Source organism: Silene latifolia, chromosome 4 (genome assembly GCF_048544455.1).
Source record: "Silene latifolia isolate original U9 population chromosome 4, ASM4854445v1, whole genome shotgun sequence".
Classification (NCBI taxonomy): Eukaryota; Viridiplantae; Streptophyta; class Magnoliopsida; order Caryophyllales; family Caryophyllaceae; genus Silene; species Silene latifolia.
In genome coordinates this window covers 51,471,157-51,478,099 of record NC_133529.1, presented here as the reverse complement: position 1 = coordinate 51,478,099, position 6,943 = coordinate 51,471,157, and the positions used below count along the sequence as shown (strand labels likewise).

General features: G+C 37.5%; 1 long non-coding RNA gene across 2 annotated transcripts; it reads right to left on the bottom strand.

The window, feature by feature from the left end:
* LOC141652233 (uncharacterized) lies at window positions 1-3,914 on the bottom strand. 2 transcript variants are annotated; one of them, XR_012547059.1, is made up of 9 exons: window positions 3,619-3,914; window positions 3,403-3,457; window positions 3,181-3,300; window positions 2,991-3,085; window positions 2,285-2,493; window positions 2,048-2,158; window positions 1,636-1,702; window positions 1,016-1,079; window positions 1-301 (listed from the first exon to the last, which is right to left on the bottom strand). It is a non-coding gene; the product is annotated as an uncharacterized LOC141652233 (long non-coding RNA). The 2 variants fall into 2 exon arrangements; XR_012547060.1 differs by lacking the exon at window positions 1-301 and having other exon boundaries at window positions 992-1,079.
* Between the last annotated feature and the right edge of the window lie 3,029 nt (window positions 3,915-6,943).

Sequence of the window (6,943 nt, the reverse complement as noted above, 5' to 3'; positions counted from 1 at the left end):
TAAAACAACATCACATTTTATTCAACCCAACAACGTTCCAAATACAATCCAAAGTACAATAATCCCACAAACGTCTTAGTTACTAAGCTAATCTATACAAAATATTCTCTAAAGATCTAGTAAACTTACATAAAACTATATCAATCCAAACTCGATGCCACAAACCCCACTAAAAGATTGACAAGTTCTGGGATGATCAAAAGCATAGTTGAGAGCTTCCTTCAGTCAAATTCGGTGTCCGCAAAACTTCTCTGAACACATATTTGATAACACCCTTGAGCTAATTATCAGAGTTGCAATGCTGCAAGAAAAAGCGAACGAAAAACAAAGAAATAAGGACTATGCCGTCGACATTCAATGAAGGTAAGGATGTTGAGGCTACAATGAGTTATAACATAAATGATTGCTTACACAAAGTATCATGTATAGTGAAACAAAGGTTGTCGTTCCCACATTCACATTCCGTATAAGGTTAGGATGTTGAAGTAAAACAATGGCAACAGTATACAAAATTATAGTGTAGGAGCAACATAGTCCTAAAATTTTTTGCAATGTTAAGTCACTCTTTAGTAAGGGTTAGCCAATCTTTTTTATCGCTGCTCCAATAATACCGGCAGATTACAATCGCAGACAAGACGGTAAAACAAAATACCGCGTAGCTTGTATGAAGCGACCGTATATATGAAACCATAATATGATATCACATATAAAGAAAACATTGACAATAGGCTGATCAACAGCATATTAGATAGCTCGCTTACCAAATGAATATCCACCTAATTCTATGCTGCTATATGGAGAAGTATGCCATTAGAGACGAGCAAATAGAATAAAATAAATAGTACTCCCTTACTCTCGGTCATTTGTTTACTTTTTATTCTTTGTGAGAGGTATTTTAATCAAAGGTAATCAAATCAATGACACGGTGCTAGTATATCAAACCTGCCATCAAATATACATAAACAAATTTGTGATAGGTGTTGGGCTGATCAAAAGAAAGGCAGAAGAATGTTGCCATGATCTCTAGACATCAAAAATACAGTCTTGACCCCGCATCACACGGCGAATTCCTTTGACAGCTGCAAAAGAAATGAAAAGTATCGGAAAACGGCAAAATTAAAAGCTTTGACCTCTAGATTGCCTTTTATTAGTAGTAAAATTAAAAAGATAGGAAGTAAACAAGTATTCTACTCATTTTATAGCCTACTAAGAGTGAAAAGGAGTAAACCTTCCATTCTGGCAGCCTAATCTTTATTCAACTTCACATAGAAGGTACGCAACAACTCCACAGAGCAGCCACTAAAACTATTCCGGCTAGTCAAATGAACTAAAAATCACTTCTAAAAAATGTTCTTATTTGTAGGGCTCTGCACTCCCACTCCCACTCCCCTGCCTAGTCTTCATATTATAAATATTTCGAAAACATATTATTAAAAAACAAAAATAATAACGATTCTTTTGGTCATTTATGCTCACTATGCTCATGTCTAGTCTTCATAAGTGTTTGTTGGATGATCATTGACTGTCTGACACGGATACAGGGGATATGGGAAGATACGTATCGGAACAATATAGTGAGGGGAACATAAATTGCATATCTCAGTACGATAAATTTGCAAGGAGAGATTTACTTACTAGGAGTAGGCGAGATTGAATAATGTACGTTTCACGGTACCACATGACTTGATCTTTTCCATTAAACCTGAGAGTCAGACAACAAAGCATCAGAAGCTTAAACAGATGAGTAGTACTAGAATTGTATCGATAACTCCTTAAAGTGTGGGTTTTCTTCTCGAGATGTATTTGTAACGCAGGAATAAAGTGAAATGGCTCAAGATATTCACGAAACCTCATCACATTAAAAAGTCTTGAGATAACACTTAACATCCTGAACAAACAATCAGTTATCAAAGTACAGAAAACTCCACATTTCATGAATAATGGCTTTAAGGTTTCTGCGAGTCTTATGTGCGACAGTTTCATATGTGAGATCAACCTAAATATTTAGGAAGGAAAAAGTAAATTTTTGAGTTAAGATTTCGCTTACCCCGCGCCAATAGCCAATTGAAGCACCAGTTGAGATGAATAATTCCTCGACTACTCGATCAAATATATGTGCTAGGGGAAGGTATGACAGATACCTGTCAGTTTGCCTTGGCTGTGAATTCACATCATTACAAAAGGCAGGGAAATTAGAACAAGAGAAGTTTTGAGTAAGACCGTCTTATAGTGATCTAGCGCTTTTACAATATTTACGGTGGATAACTTTGGAGAGTGAACATACCTCTTCATTGATGCTCTTCAATGAGAAATTAATGCCTGATACAACAGTGACAACAGTCTCATTGGAGATGAGCACTCCCTTAGGCTCACTAGTCGTCTATTAGTTTATCATCATATAGACAAAAATGTGAAAACTCTTAGCTGGACTTGTGTACAAACACAAAGAAAAATAACATTTTGCCTATGATGCCTGCGAATCAAATAGGAATACTTCACCCCCATTTGCACAAATATGAGTCAGAACAAATCAAATAGGAACAACACCAGAATGCAATGAGTTGATAAACACACAAACTAATTTGAGTATTCAGTTATATTCAAAGGTCCATTGTTGTTGATTTAATGAACAATACTTCGATTATGTTGTATGAAGCAAGATGCAGCTAGCTCCTAGCTCTAAAGCACACATGCATAAGCGTCTATTTGACAATCCAACAATAATAACTCAAAGACAAATTCACAGATTTACAAAAATCTGAAACCTTGCTTACTATTTTTTACAATGTTAATGGTGGTTATGGATGACGAGTGTGCTTAGTATACATAATAATCTAGTATTATGAAACAACGAAAAATACATTCAAATAATGAACTAGATGCATACAGCACCGTACAAAATAAGACGGAATATAGTATAAACAAAAACAAAACAACAAACTTCACAATCCGACTCACACACTCCGTTCCATTATTGATGTTATACTAACCTTTAATTGTGTCAATCAAGGTAACCAAAATTCAACACCTAATTCTCTTACGTTAGGTCATCAATGTTGTACTCAAGACCAAGACCCATGTATACCTGCAACTCAAGAAATAATATGATTTCGCCACAAATCTAAGACGCAACTGTGCAAATACAAAATATTTCATAAATTGGAGTCTAAAGAGAGGTACATCTGTCATTCATGCAATTATCTCTGCTCGAACGAGAACCAAACTTCATCTCTAAAAATCTCTCTTATTCACACCCTCTTTAGGGGCAGAATGATTAAGGAGAAAAGGATGCCATTTTATCTGTATGAAATTAATTCGTCAAACCCTGCAAACACTAAAGCTAATAAAATTGAAGGTCAAAATAGTTTGCGAAGTGCGAATAAAAGACTTGATAGAAAAAACCTGGAAATCACACTCTTTTGATGAAGCAATAGCCTTGTCTAGATTGAATCTATAGCTTGATTGAATCAATCAAAACAAAAAAACAAAATTTCGTATTAAATCTATAGCTTGATTGAATCAATCAAAACAAAAAAACAAAACCCTAACCCCCAATTCTTATCATGTTCACAAAATAATGCAAGAAATTACAATTAATCCCAAATTAGAAGATCTTACTTGAAACTGGAATGCGGCCATCTTTATCGTCATCGCCACTTTTCCTTTTGCACTAATCAAACCAATTGCGAAAGAAGTGACTCTGTTGGTTTAATAACTTTACCGTATTGTTCTTGACTTCTTTGTGCAGTCGTGTGGTGGTGACGAAGATGTGAGGGAGGGAGTTATTGGTGTAGGGAGGCAGTCGTGTGGTGGTGACGGAGTAGAATTAGGGAGAATCCATGAGAAGCGAGGGAAGGACGTGGTTGGTGTGGGGATGTCTTATTGTTCTCAGTGTATAATAATGAGGGTTTAGTAATTTTTTTTTAATTAATATCATTAGCATCGGCTTTAGGTACAATGGATGCAAAAACATAATATCAAATAAGTCGGTTTAGTAACATAACTGATGTATTTGATCAAATACATCGGTTTTGCTGAGAACCGACGCATTATATACGTCGATTGCTTATAAGAACTCGACGCAAAAGTATGACTATAGGGCAAAAATGGATTCCCGCCAAAACTAAGTACTTTTTGCGTCAGTTTTTGTAGAACTGACGTAAATTGCCTGACGCAATAGGTGTTTTTTCTACTAGTGTAGATGAGAATGAATTTGCCAACCCGACAAACCTTTACCAACTAAAGCGGTATTATGCCTAGAATAGGAAAAAAAACGCGCCTCGCGTAACCTCACGTGTCGCTCTTGTGGCACTAAATAAACGGCCCCTGGCCAAGCTGAAATAAGCTAATGTCACTCTGCTCTTGCATTTTTGACATCTTGTCATCCTCATATCATCAAATAAACTAAATTTGCACCTTAAGAGTAAGTAAAAAGCTCATGCTTATTTTCTACGTTCATCACAAGCTCTTGCTTAGAACAATTATTCTTTTACATTTACTCGAACTACGCGCAAGGGTTTCATTTCATTTTCTTAATGAATACGTAGGCAATCCTTCACAGGATACAACCCATTTAATTTCAAAATGTAAATAGAAGAACATTTGCATTGCATTGGATTTCGACAAAAATAATAAATAGAAAATCACAACGGTTTCATAACCAATTAACCTTTTTTATTTCATTCATTTCTAATAATAATAATACGCTACATAATAAAAATAAAAATAGGCTAGGATTCTAAAAACCCCACCTTCTTATTACAATAATAATAATAATAAATAATAATAAAGACTTGGGCTATTCCTCCATCTTCCCTTTGCCCTTGTCATTCTTGTCATATTTCTTGTCACGACCTCGAGCCAGACGCTCTTGCGCCACTTCGGACCTAATCACCAATGGTCTTTCTCGAGGCCTAGACTTACCATTCTTGTCAATCACCATCTCCACGACAGGAGAGGTCTTCGGTCTCTTCGAAGGATGAACAACTCGAAACCCGGCTTCCTCCTCTCCCTCAGTCAGATGCTTCTCTTTCTCCTTTTCCACCTCGCGCACCTTGTAGTCAACAGGCTCGCGCTTCCTCAATCTCTCGCGCTCTTCCGGAGTAGTAGCTTTCCTCCATCGCAGATAAGTGTCCGACACCCATAAAGCATTAGCAGAAGAGTTCAAGAACCATACATTTCTTTGAGCCCATTTAATAGCCCACTCCCTTCGACAATCAGTAGTAAGCGCCACGACAGTCTGCGGGACAATGTCGAGCTTCGGGATCATCTGCTTCATTCCAACTTGTCTCATCAACCTCTCTGGGAAGATGCATACCATGAACTCCAAGCCAGGAATACGCACAGATCGGGTAAGATCCAAGGAAGATGCTCCAGTGACAGATTTGAGGTGCAACCGTGGTACAATCCACCTAATCAAAGGGCCGTCATCACTCTTCAGTTTATTCTCCCAATAATTGCAAACCCGAGTGAAGTCCACCATGTATAGCCTGGTCCTCATAACAATCGAACGAGCATGATAAGAAGGAACATGAACTGGGGGCTCGATCAATCGAAGACGCTCCATAAGCCACACCTACCAAAAGCGGGTATTAGAACAAAACAAACAAAAAAAAGAGAAAACAAAAAACAAAAAAACGAAGAAAACAAAAAACAAAAAAAACGAAAAAAAAAAAGAAGACAAAAAAAAAAAGAGAAAAGAAAGAAAAAAAAGAAGGAAAAAAAGAAATGTGTTCTTTTACCTGCAGAATAATGGGACTCCCCAAGTACGGTAGGTCGCGATTGGCTTTCCTATTATCCAAGCCCAATAGGATCTCTCCTAAATATAAACAAGCTGGGCTCCTGCGCAGCTCCATTTGCTCAACTAGGCCCAGGAGACGAGGATCACCTCTCAAGTCTTCATCAACATGCCCTTGAAGGACATACACATGCAACAAGCAAAATCCGAATGCCCTTCGCCTAGCAACATAAGAAATGGTGCGGTCGGCCCTGTTAATGAATCGGTCAATGAAGTCCAACATTCGCACTCCTTTTGAGGTCACTAAACGGTCCACCTCAAGCCTTGTCAACCAAAGAAAGTATCTGAATTTGTTCTTATACCCTTGTGAAGTAGAAGGAATAGCAGGCAAGTGTTTTGGGTCCCACCCACCGATCGCAGCAATTTCTTCAGGGAATGGGGAAATGTCACCTCCAGGGAAAGCAAAAACATGATAATTCGTGTCCCAATAATCAAGACAAGCGTCTAAGAACGGTTTGACAACCTTGATAAGCTTCAAACTCAACAAAGATCCAAGATTATAAGCGCCCATATCGTGTTTCTCCATGTTGGAAAACTCGTTGGTCCACTCTTTTAGGCGAATCTCCAAAGTATTCATGATGAGTGATGATTTTGAGAATTTTATGTAATAAGACGAAGAAGCGACGGAAGAATTGTGTGATTAAAAGCTCTATCGACGTCTCTATTTATACTAAAATCCGTTTTCCTAAAATCTGCCAGAACAGACACGCCTGGAAACAGGCGCAACACCTGCTGCGCCTCTTCAAAGGGACGCAGCTCATGCTGCGCCTCTTCCTCAGCAAGGTTTCTGTGATTTTCCGCGTTGGATCGTTCTTAAATTCCTCGGCGAATAATTTCCTATTCCTACGGGTTATTATTTTGGTAAATACGTGAAAATTGCCATATTTCGTGCTTCCTAAATCCGCGGACACGCATTTCGAGGCAATATCAGCATTTTCGTCATTTTAACACACCTGTATATTTTCATTTTAGGAAATAATTTTCATTTTATACGTAATTTATTTCTATTTCCTTTATTTTTATTTATTTCTTTTAATCATTTTCATTTCTAACTTATAGATTTTTATTTTTTTCATTTTTTTGGGGGTAACCCTCCCTACCATCCGGTCATTTCCGGCAAATTTGTTGCATTTTTGGCACTTTCTT